General features: G+C 36.0%; 1 long non-coding RNA gene across 2 annotated transcripts; it reads left to right on the forward strand.

Annotated features, from left to right (window-relative positions):
• The first annotated feature begins 8,316 nt into the window (after positions 1 to 8,316).
• On the forward strand, positions 8,317 to 10,234 carry LOC127106358 (uncharacterized). Of its 2 annotated transcripts, XR_007795348.1 has the most exons (4): positions 8,317 to 8,817; positions 8,932 to 8,978; positions 9,064 to 9,469; positions 9,892 to 10,234. It is a non-coding gene; the product is annotated as an uncharacterized LOC127106358 (long non-coding RNA). The 2 variants fall into 2 exon arrangements; XR_007795347.1 differs by lacking the exon at positions 8,317 to 8,817 and having other exon boundaries at positions 8,824 to 8,978.
• Positions 10,235 to 13,141: the final 2,907 nt, after the last annotated feature.

Here is a 13,141-nt window from a genome sequence, read left to right on the forward strand (position 1 = left end):
CAAAAATTTGCCAAAGGGGGAGTTTGTAGGTGTTTAATTGGCTGCATTGTATGGTAAAACACAAATGTCTTGACTGATGTCATGACATGTATATGTAACTACATTGTAGTTACTGCAGGACTAGCTAACACAGGATTATTGAATGCTGTGACATTCATACCTGTCAACAGATACTAAGGAACAGAAGCTCTGTTAGAACTTAGTATTCACTTGCAGTCTGGTTATCAAGGAAGAACCAGACCTGGCATAAGGCCTACTGATTGAATGTCAAACTGGATGTTGTGACATTCATCATTGACAGCAGCTACTGAAGATTGGGCAGAGTGGTGTTCTGCTATACTTCAGCATATTAGTTAGTTTGTTCTTCAAGAGAATTACAGAACTAACCTAAGGCCAACTGTGTAAATGTTAAGTTGGACACTTTGACATTTACTAATGTAAGCTGGTACTGTAGTATGGTCATATTGATCATGTACAGGTCAGCAGATATGTACAGTCTGTTTTCTGGGAAAACAGACTCAGCATATGGACCTTGATGTCAAGCTGAATGTCGTGACATTCATGCCTGACAGCATATGCTAAATTGTAGGTTGTTCAGTTTTCTGTTACAGCTTTCTCAGGCTATTCTTTAGGAAGTCAACAGCTTAGAGAAAATCCAGGAAATCAACAACCAAGCTACATTCAATGAACCTAACAAATAGCCTATTTGTTAGCAACCTAAATATTGAATTTGAGGGAACGTATGTGACCTAAAATTCAGGAAAATACAGGTGCAAAAGCCCAGGTGCTGCAATATAAAAAGGAAGGCATTCCTCCATTCAGTTTCAGGGATTTTGAGGCGTGAAGATTTAGTGTGTCCATCTTACTTCACTGCTGTATTTTTGTGAGTCTAGAATTAGACGTATCTTGTAAGCCAAGTCATTATCAAATAGATGATTGCTTTGGCATAGGGTGTTCATTGAGTTGTAAGTGTTGTGTCACTCAAAGCTTTTAAGCGTGAGTGCTGTGTATCTTGGTTTAAGCTGTGAAGCATAACCAAGAGTTGTTTTTGAAGTGTGACTTCAAAGTGTTTTTAATATCACTGAGGTGATTGAGGGGGAGTGAGTAGGAACTCTGATCTTAGATTAAGATTGAAATTGCATTGGGTAGGGATTAAGTGATAAGTTGTAAACGGGTGAGTTTAGCTTTGAATTGATACTACTAATAGTGGATTTCCTCCCTGGCTTGGTAGCCCCCAGATGTAGGTCATGTTGGACTGAACTGGGTGAACAATTACTTGTGTTATTTACTGCACTTACAATTAAGTTCTGCATAATCCCTGTCTGTGCAGAATTGGATGTCATAACAACCAGTGTGACATCCAAAGTCTGATAACTAGAATTTCACAGTGGATGCATCAAGAACATTTTTTCCAGAATTCATCATTAAGCACATCAACATGTAGGTTATTCATCATAGAGCAAGAATCAAGCACGCATTAAGCATAAAACATCATGTACAATTGGAATCGAGCAAAACAAATTTCAACCATGGAACTTTAATCTAGCATATCTAACTCAATTTTGCATGAAAATTTGTGATTCAAAGCTCAGTTTAATCAGCACATTAAGATCTACAACAATGACATAACAAATTTGAGAAAAGAGAAATTCGATTTGGTGACCTCTTGAAGTGCAGATTTGGAATTCGTGTGATTCAGGCCTTGCAATGCTCCAAACTTCTTCTATGCAGCTTGTAGAGTTGATTGGATGAAGGCTTGAGGTTCGATTGCTCGTGATTCAACCAGAATTTGGATTCACCATTGATGAGTTCAAGCTTCAATATGCTTCAAACAGGTGCGGATTCTCTTGGTTCCAAGTCCAATATTGCTCAATGATGCTTCAGAATCATGAATTGATCAAGAGAAGTGGATTGTGTTTGAAGAATTTGAAAGAAAAATTGAGAGAATTTTTTTGATGAATTGAGATCTAGATCTGAAATTATGAGAAGCTAACTGAAAAACAGTTATGGATTAGGCTTATATATGTTTTACTAATCATGCCTTAATCAAGTTTAAGCCAATGCAAATGGAATTAACAAATATGAGGTGTAAATGCAAATTGGGATTTTCACCCTTATGCATGAAAATGCATGTGAACAGTACACGAATTGTGATTCATTTTCACTCAAAAATCTGTTTTGGAGCTAAAGGCAATGGCACAATGTTCAAATAATGCACAAATTTTAAATTCCATATTTTCCCTCCAAAAATCAAGTGAATTTCCAAATATTCATGTGATGATAATGCATGTCATGTAATGCAAGATTTGGAAACTAGAAATCAAAATATGAGCAATGCAAAAAGAGCCATCCAATTTGGAGTTTTGGTTGAGAAGTTATGCTCATTTGAAGTTCAATGTACACCTTGTCAAGTTTTGATCATATCTCCTTAACCACACATGAGAAATTGATGATATTGGACTTTTTAGAAATGGGAGAGAAAGATCTACAACTTTCATGTTCAACAAAATTTCATTTGAAGCATTTTTGATGATGTAATATTGAGTTGAAAACCTTTCCATTTTTGGCAAGTTTGAATTATAGGTCACTTTCTATTTTTGGAATGTTTTGACCTGACTTTAAATTCTTCAATGTTGATGTTTGAAATGTCAAATGAGACTTGTTTGAACATGAGTGAAGTATTTCTAACCACTTCCCACCTCCAAATCCACAGTTGACCTGACAGTTGACTTTGATGGTTGGTAGATGAATTGATCATGCACTGGTGATTCTGAGCCTCAACCATTTGATGAAATAACTCCACAATGAAACCCTAGCTTATAAAAGCTCAACAAAATCACATGATGATCTCCATCTCATTAAAGACCTCATATCCTTGTAGAATCCTGACTAGAAGAATGCAACTGATTAGGGTTGACCAGAGGTCAAAACCCTAATCCCAAGGAACATGATCAGGAATAATGAATCATGATGATGATGATGATGTACCATCTCAACCAAAATAATACCCAACCTCCTTGAAGAACCAAGAAACCCTAATTGAAGCACAAACCTCAGATGATTAGTGATCAATTCATGAGACCCTCAAGCTTGAATCTTTTAACCCCTCCATCTTCTGAGAAAGACCTAGGAGGATGACTTGCTCATTGTTTCCATATGATATGCAAAGATGTAATGCCTAATGTCCTACAAAATGAAATGCAATATGCTAAGCTAGTCCCAAGAGAGGAGGGCAAATTTTGAGGTGTTACAGCTGCCCCTATTCAAATCACTTTGAACCTGTCGATATGAATAGCCTCAGCTTTCAGATGATCAGGGTGAAGAGTGATTGAATACCAAGAACAGACGAACAATTTGCCCTCTGATGGGAAATAATTAACAATGCCTGTCAGAATTGGCGAAGAAGCGATCTCAAAAGAAGAATCCGTCTGGTACGGAGAAAGTCGGCCTGAATACCGAAACAGAATGTTGACCTGGATACCCAAAATAAATGGTAACACAGGGATAACCATGGCCTGAACGCCGTATCCGCTGGGGATTATTATTATTTCTTTTACTTTTTCTTGAACCCCGGAACTTTCTGATTGATAATCTTTTTTTTTTTTGCTTTTCTTGAACCCCGAACAAATATTTTCTTTCGCGCGAATGATCCCGGATCACCGTAGTTGAACCCCGACATCTTCATAGTAGTCTTGTTTGCCAAACAATGAACCCCGCTCTCCAATTGAACCCCAGTCGCCTGACGATAACTCGCGATCGCCATTGTGAACCCCGTTCTCCAGAAAACACCTTGTGTCTCCCTTTCTCCATTTGAACCCCGTTCTCCAGAAAATGCCCAGCATCTCCTTCTCTCCATTTGAACCCCGTTCTCTGCTTTCTTGTGATAATTCCGCTGGCAACGTTGGAAATAACACCAAAACACCACTCCGATGGCGACATATCAGAGGGTACACCTTCACGAAAGGAAGGTAACATGTGCATCTCTTCCTCAGAAGACACCCATAACGACTTCTGTCGGCCTCAGCCAAAGTCTAAGGTGACACATGATCAGAAGACAATCCTAAGGACCTCATCCCGGATATAATCTTCAACTCCAATCTCTATTTGAACCCCGTTCTCCAGAAAATGCCGCAACACTTCCTTTTCTCCATTCTTCGATTTTCGCGCTGATCGCGTAACGTTCTTTGATTTTATTTCCATCTCCGTCTGGTAGAAAAATTTCCTCCAATATCGCACTACTGGGGAACATTGTTACTCCAACGTCATGATGCTAAACTCCTCAGAGTAACATCTTCACCATCCGGCGACACCAAATCTCAAGCGGTAACCACGGCTCGAGTAACTGATGCTTGCAATGCTAACGCTGATTTTCCAACTAGCGAAACCACTTCTCAAACGGTAACCACAGCTTGAGTAGCATCTTCACCAACTGGCGAAACCAAATCTCAAACGGTAACCACGGCTTGAGACTAGCTGATGCTTGCGATGATGATGCATGGTTTTTTTTAGCGCAATGCTCCATAATTATGGAAATGCTACGCAATTTATTATGCAATATGCCATGCTTATGATGAATGCATAAAAAGCATCCCCCTCAAGGGACTCTTCTGGGGAGCTCGAGGCACTCTGTTGAGGAACTCGACAACACTCCAACCTCCACCCTGCTGGGGAATAGCACTGCTGTTGGGAAATAGGCCACCCTCACTAGGGATAACCTCCTCTGCACCCGACCCGCTCAGGGACTTCGTTGGGTAGAAACCACCACCGCACTTTGCGGGGAAAACAACAGTCTCTGACTTACTGGGGAATTAACAAGCTCCGCCATGCTAGGGGAAACAACTGCTGTCGCACCTCGAAAAATGGGGATACGACTTTGAAGCGAAGCGCAATCGCACGCTCGCAATGATGGACTGAACAGAGTCGCCACCGAACTTTATTTATTCCTAAAAAGGAAAAGGGAAATATCGATAAAACCCATAAAAGAAAGGATAAGATATGGTCATCGCAACCAATATCAGGGTTCAGGAGTCGGTTACGCAAGGGGAAGGTATTAGCACCCCTCATGTCCGTTGTACTCAACGGGAACCGTTTAGTTAGTTTCGTTTTGAATGTTAGCTTATGTTAGTCTTCTTAAGTTATAATGAGGGAGAGAATAAATATAAGAGAGAGAAAATGTTTTTTGATTTTTTGACGAAGGACTAAACCTAAGTTCTTTATTAGTGGGCCTGACAAGATTTATAAATCCTGCTCCTACGTATCTCAAAAGAGAAATCAAGGCTTACGTAGTTCTGGGTAGAAAAATGTTTGTTTCTTGGTCGATTTTAGCGAAAGCTATATTGTATTAATCGACAAAAACATCGTTTTACCCAAAACAGATGAGGAGTGGACGCATACCACACATCGAACGGATTTATAGATCTACATTCGGAAAAGCGTCACTTATCCCGACTCAACAATCGTGGCCGAAACATTGTTTTGTATCACCTTAAGACAATATATCTTTCATTTATGAAAAAGGTTTTTGATTAATCGCACGACGGCGAGAAAAGAGTTTGATTGGTTGGATGTATTTTGAGTGATGGCGAGAACTTGGATGAGCGAGATATCTATCTCTAATCCTAGTCTCAGGAGTGCACGGTATACACCATGTTCCATTTCCATCTTTATTAAAAAAAGTGTTAAGGTAGGAGTTAAGTATATTTTTTAGTTTTGAAAGACGAATATTTGATGAGAACGAGACATGAGCCTCGGGATCAATCACTCGGGGTTCCACTGGAATGCTAGATTCCAATGGTCCTTTTTTATTCGAATTATTTAAGAAAAATATTTGGACAACGAACACTTGATGAGAATCAACTATTCAAAGGGTTACGCCAGAATGCTTGATCCCAGCGGTCCTTCTCCTTGTCCAAGTTAATTAATGTGTTTTTAGAAAAAATAAACAATTACTCCAAAACGCGTGGTTCAAGGGTTCTTACCGGAATGCTAGATTCCAATAGTCCACTTCGTTTGAGTTATTCAAAAAAATGTTTTAATATTTTAACTTAAATAGTAAAGCGTTTTAATTGGGATAAGAAACAAATTAACCAGATTAAAATATATAACTTGGGGTAGGATCAAAGTTTAAGAAAGTAGTCATAAGTATTTTATTCTATTAATTAGTCAACATCAATACTAGATATTTATTTAATTATTTATTCGTAATATTCTAACAATAATAAATAAAACTACAAAGAAAATGATATTATATAAAAATAATAATTCTATAGTTATTCAAACATTTAGAGAAAATGGCAAGAAATTAAGTTGAAGAAAAATACAATTATATTCTTTTATGTCTAGTAAAATAAAGTGAGAGAATAAGACCAATTTAATATTAGACATATGCATATTATTTATATAAAAAAATCTGAAAATAAAACAATTAAATACTTTTTTATAACAACAACAAAAAATAAATTAAACATAACCTTTTTATTTTTTATAACATAATCTAATGATAATAATAAATATATTTAAATTAACTTTTTTTATATTTTTATAACATAATTTAAAATAATGATGAAAATAACTAAATTAAATATTTTTTTATAAAATTCTTATAACAGAATCTAAAAATAATAATCAAACTAACTAAATCAATCCTTATTTAATATTTATTATAACAATCTAAAAATAATGATGAAAATGACTAAATTAATCTTTTTAATATTTTTTATAACATGATCTCAAACTAATGATGAAAATAACTAAATTAATTTTTTTTTATAATTTTATAACATAATCTAAATTAAAATAAAATAAAAGGTAAAGTTATTTTTTTGAATTTTTATAACATGATCTAGAATTAAATTAAATAAATGATAAACTCTTTTTTCTTGGAATATTTTCATGACAAGATCTAGAATTAAAAGAAAATAAATGGTAAGCTCTTTTTTTGGAATATTTTATGGCATGATTTAAAATTAAAAGTAAATAAATGGAAAACTTGATTTTTTTGAATATTTCATAACATGATCTGAAATTTAAAGAAAATAAATGCTAAACTTATTTTTTATGAATTTTTATGACATGATCTAGAAATAAATGGTAAACTTAATTTTTGATTTTTATGACATAATATAAAATAAAAATAAAATAAATATTGAACTTAATTTTTTTTTGAAATTTATGACATAATCTAATAATAATAATGAAAATAACTAAATTAATTTTTTAAATATTTTATAACATAATCTAAAATACAAAATAATAAATAGAAAACTCTTTTTGTAATTTTTATTAATATGACTTATATGTATTTATCTATTTATTATTATTTTTAAAAAATAACAAAAGAATAAGTTGATTTAAATGTTTTAAGAAACAAAGAAAATAAAATAAACGGTTAATCGAAAATGCAAGGCTCAGGACTGATTATTCGAGGGTTCCCACCGGAATGCAAGATTCGAATGGTCCTCTTCTCTCGTGTTTTTTAAAAGGAAATTAATCGGGTTGTAAAGATAGTTTAAAAATAAAAATACATTATAGGGATAAAATTAATTGTATGATTTTATATGTATATCGAATTAATTTTCTATACATAACCCAGTTCCCACCAGAATGCTAGATTCTAATGGGAGAAAATGGAATTAAATGTCGAAACTATAGAAAGTTAGTGAAATTTAAAATCGAAAGTTTAGTGAATTGAATATAATTATTTACATGTGTGAGATAATATACACATGCAATCTATTTATAAAATAAAGGCGATTAATTAACTAAGATTATTATAAATAATAAAATAAAAATTGAATAGAAGTATAATTGATTAATTAATAATTAAAATTTATCAAATAGATAAGCAATAAAATAAAAATAAAAGAAAAAATAAATAATAAAAAGAAATAAATAGGGTACACATATAAATTAGGAGTATAGAAAAAAGGTTGAGCCTAAGGTCCAATTATCCAATCAACTAAAATCTAATTATAATATCAATATTAAATAAAGAAAAGATAAAATCTTGGAAAGAAGAATGGAAATCGGCGCTCAGTCGGTAAGGAAAGAGAAAAATGAATTTTCAAATTTCAAAACTATTCACTCTCCTTTCGACACGTGGTGGTGCACAAAACCAAAATAATAATTATCTCGTGTACTATTCATTTCCAGAAGAAAGACGAAACACAATATCCATTATACATCCATAACATATTAGCATGGATCATGATAAATATCACAACACAAAATTACTCATCATTAATAACAGCAGGCAAAAATTAATAACAAATTGCAAGAAAATCCAAACGGTATTAAATTATAAACAGGTTTTAAATGCCTTTAAAATGAATAAAAAGAAAAGAGAAACGGAGGAATCGTGAAACAGATTCCCAAAATACCATTCGTCTTCCTCACGAAGACCGCTTCCCTTCTCTCAATCTCTCATCATCTCTCAACCGTCATCTCTCACGATACCCTACCCTTACCCCAAATGCACAAATCCATGGCTTTAAAGAAATCCAAACAATAAAGCTTACCTTCGGTGGTGGTTTGGTAGTGACGGTGAGGCTTGGATTTGCCTCCTTTACCTCAAAGCTTTCTCTTTGAAGTTCTTCTCCTTCGCCGTTTCAATCTGGGTTTTTTCGCCGTTTTCGAATTTAGGGTTTTGTGGTGGTCGCCTCCAAAAATTCCGTTCTTTCATCTGTGGTCGATTCCCCCTTTTATATCAACAACTTAGGGTTTTAGGTTGGCTTATGGAGATCCAAAAGGGGTTTCTGTGAAATCTCTTTAGGGTAGTCAGATTTTGGTCGCCCTATTTGATTGTTAAATTCGGAAGAGGTAACACAGAGCTACACTTTCTTCTCTGACTTCTGTCTCAATTCCGTTTTGGGCTGTTTGTTAACTTTTACCGTCTTACCGAGTTGATGTATTTTTTACTGAACTGAAAACTAGAACCTTCATGAGTGGTTTACAAATTTCTTCTTCTACTTTGAAAAAAGGTATATACTGTCACTAAAATGGATAAACTTCTCTGATAAGAATGGATTGAAGTTGAGTTCTTCTGTTTTGCGTTTTCTTATGTAGGTGTTTTTGTTATGGAAATCCTAGGGTGGAGTTCTAGTGTGGATGAAGTTCTTAGATCCGCTTCTGGTTCGGTTGAGGATGTGAAACTGTTTTGCTGTGATCAAACTCAGATTTGAGAAGAAGTTCTTTTTGGGTGCGATTGGTTTTCTTGATTTCAATTGATTTTGTTCATACCGTGCAGGTTAACCATTTGCCTTGGAAGTTATGTTAGAGGCTGCTATGGAGTTTTCGATTTTGTATGGAGGTTAACCAACCAATTAGTAAGGGCGGATTCAGGTTGTGGCTTTGAATCATGCTGTTGGAGGTTAGGTGGATATCATTTGGGTTGAAATTCGTTGGACAGTTGGAAGTTCGGTTGGAGTTTGTTATGATTCTATTCTGAATTCAGTTGAAATTTGGAAATTCGGTTAGATGTTGGTTTTTACTAAAGTTCTATTAGTGAAGTGATTTAGAAAATGCTGTTAGATAGTGAATTATTCTTTTGTGCAGTTAGTAAAAATGTTGTTATGAATATTGTTAATTCTGTTAGATGTTAAATGTTGTTAGTTCAATTGATTATAATGCTTTTAATCGAAACTAATGGAAATATGTTATATTAGCTAATGTGAAGTGAAAAATCAGAATTGAAACGAACATTGTATTTCTTACCAATTCTTGTTATGGAACGAAAAGCGTCGCCGTCATAGCTTATTGGAGAACTGTTTTGGAGTTGTTATAAGTTTAGGATGGGATTACTTGATGTCTTGTTATTTGTTGGCTGCTGCAGCTTGGATTAATGTGAATATGCCTGGGACTGATACAGGTTATTGACCGTTGATGTTTGTGCAGGATCCTTTGGTTTGCACTTGCAGGTGTGATGCATAATTGGTTAATTACTGCAGAATTTTTGGACATATTTGCTTCAGGAATGAATAGAAAGTCTGAAGGTTATTAGTTAGCTTGGGAATTTCGGCTTGGATGCGGCTACGAAGCGCATTGGATGGCGGGGCTGTTTTGGAATTCTTATGGAGTGCTATGGCCTTGATGATGTTGATTCGCTACTGTTAGAAAAATCATATGTAATGGATTGGGATATATCGAATGTATTGAAATGGTTGGGTAGTGACTATTGTAATTTGGTTAGATAATATTTAATTGAAAGTGAATGAAAATTTGAATGGTTTATGAAATATGGGTGAAATTGTTTGTAACTTCGGAATTGAGTGGTTGTATATTGGTATTGGAAATGGATATTTGGTTATAAAAAATGGATATGGATTTTAGAAATAATCCAAGACTCATCTAAATGTCAATTTAAAATAAAAAAACAATAAAATCAAATGAAATCAAATTAATCTATAATTTGTTAAAATTAATTTGATATCAATTCTAACATTTATTTGAAAATTAAAATTAATTAAAGTTTGAATCATTAGTAAAAAAAACAATTGAGATTAAATTGAAATTTGAAATTAGACTTAATTTGAAATAAAAATCAAATAAAAAATTAAAAAGTCAAATAACTTAAATTAGAATCCATTTTGTAATTAAAAGCACCATGATCGAAAAGACCTAGATAATGACCAATGTTTATCAAAATCGAGACAATATGGATTTGGGAATAGACGGTTGACAAAGAAATTAAAAACGTTATGGAAATTCTTTGAATTATGAATGAATGAGAAAATGAGTATGAATGGAGAGATATAGATGGAATCTCCGAACCTCGAATATATGAGAAAAAGAAAAATGAATGACGGACGGGAAAAAATTTCAGGGTCAAAATCGGGGTATGACAACTGCCCACAGACACCTCCGCTGGGAAATAGCAACCTTCAGGCCTGGCTGCTGAGGAAACATCGATCTAAAACCTGCTGGGGAGATAATCATCCTGACCCTGCTAGGGAAGACTCGGACCTTGAATCTGCTGAGGAGGTAACAATCCCAACTCTGCTTGGGGAAACAAGGAAATTCTGGCGCAGAACACCCGTCGACTCGTCGAACCCTGGTATCCAACATCCAAATCCCGTGTCAGCTTTCCACTTTTGAGAGCTCCCAGACTCGTCTAGACTTTTATGATTCATCACTTGTATTCTCGCCTCCTCCGTACTCCACAGAGATTGAACTCCCTGGATTCATACGAACTTTCCAGTCCTCAGACTTTGAAGAGTCTTCTTGATTAATCCTCAAGGATCGTCGTACGTCTTTCGCCATCTTTTCACCATTCTTCAATCCCTGGTCCCTGATTGGACTCCACGAGGATCTTTTGTCAAAAAAACTTCACATCACAACCTGCAAGTGAGTGAAAATGTCTAACAACACCTGCAAAAGAGATCATTAGATAAAAACATGCCCCAGGTATGCCAAAGCCTCAACACCTGGGTCACTCAACCTTCCGAATAAGATTTCAAGTTTTCAATCTTATAAACATGCATTGGAAGGGACCTGTATGTTTTAAAATGCAAAGATTCTTTATCAAAATAAACGGATGTTTTTGCAATCAAAGCGGTTATGAAAAAAAAACAAAATTATTTGACTGAATATGCATTTTATTGATTGAAAAGGTATGGCTCGAACTGAGCAATACAAAGGAAGCAATTCCTAAAAAAGAGGTAATTGCGTTAAATTTTTTTTTATCCTAATGGCAATGTGAAACCGTGATCTCATCGAGTTTCAACTCGGTTACACCTCATATGTCCTCAGACTCTCCGTGCTTTCTGCCTTCTGAACAAGACGTTTCCGACTGCTCCCTACCGGGGATTATCCTGGTGCCTTAACCAAAGTACAAACGATCATGCCAGACGCAGTTGTTCGTTTCAATCCCTCTTTTGCCTGGACCGCCCTTTCGGGTTTTCAGTCCACCGGGATACCCTTTTTTGCCAAAGCCGCCTTTTCAGGTTTTCGACTTGCCGGGTGTACATTTTTCCTTTTTATCCCTAATTTTTGCCCGAACCTTTTCTCTTCTTTTTTTCCTTTGGTTCGCCGGGATGCCCATTTTTGCCTGGACTATTTTATTCTTTTTGTCCAGCGGGTCTCTTATACGAAGTATTTTTTAACTGCGTCCGCATTCACAGGGGATGGAAAATCCTCGCCATCCATGGTTGTCAACAACAAGGCTCCGCCAGAGAAAACCTTCTTGACCACGAATGGACCTTCATAATTGGGTGTCCACTTGCCCCTACGATCGTTTTGAGGAGGAAGGATCCTTTTCAGCACCATATCACCTACGTGATACACACGAGGTCGCACCTTTCGGTCAAAAGCACGCTTCATCCGCTGCTGGTATAACTGCCCATGACAGATGGCCGTCAGCCTCTTTTCCTCAATCAGGCTCAATTCTTCATATCGAGTCCTTACCCATTCATCTTCTTGCAATTTCACATCCATCAAGACTCTCAAAGAGGGAATTTGAACCTCAACCGGTAGCACCGCTTCCATCCCATATACCAACGAGAAAGGCGTTGCCCCAGTAGATGTACGCACCGAAGTTCGGTACCCATGTAATGCAAATGGCAACATCTCATGCCAATCATTATAGGTCACGACCATTTTCTGCACAATCTTCTTAATATTCTTATTGGCTGCCTTGACCGCCCCATTCATCTTCGGACGATAAGGATAAGAATTGTGATGCTCGATCTTGAATTCCCTACACAGTTCTGCCATCATCTTGTTGTTCAAATTAGAACCATTATCAGTAATGATTCTCTCGGGAACCCCATATCGGCAAATGATGTCTCTCTTCAAGAATCTGGCAACGACCTGTTTCGTCACATTTGCGTAAGAGGCTGCTTCCACCTGTCGCATCCGCGAAAAACAACCGGCGGGAAAAACAAAACAAACAGAGCCGCCACCGTGCGTTATTTATCCCAAAAGAGGGAAAGGAAACGCTCGAAGTAAACCTGGAAAAGACATGGTCTCGCGACCAAAGAGAGATGGGATCGGGAGTCGGTTATGCGAAGGGAAGGTATTAGCACCCATACGCATCCGTCGTACTCGACGGGATCTACGCTCAAAAGAAATAGAATAAGGTTGCTAAAAGAAACTGCTCAAAAGAATGCACACACACTGGAAACAACACAGGTGGGAGAAAGGGGGA

This window comes from Lathyrus oleraceus, chromosome 7 (genome assembly GCF_024323335.1).
Source record: "Lathyrus oleraceus cultivar Zhongwan6 chromosome 7, CAAS_Psat_ZW6_1.0, whole genome shotgun sequence".
NCBI lineage: Eukaryota > Viridiplantae > Streptophyta > Magnoliopsida > Fabales > Fabaceae > Lathyrus > Lathyrus oleraceus.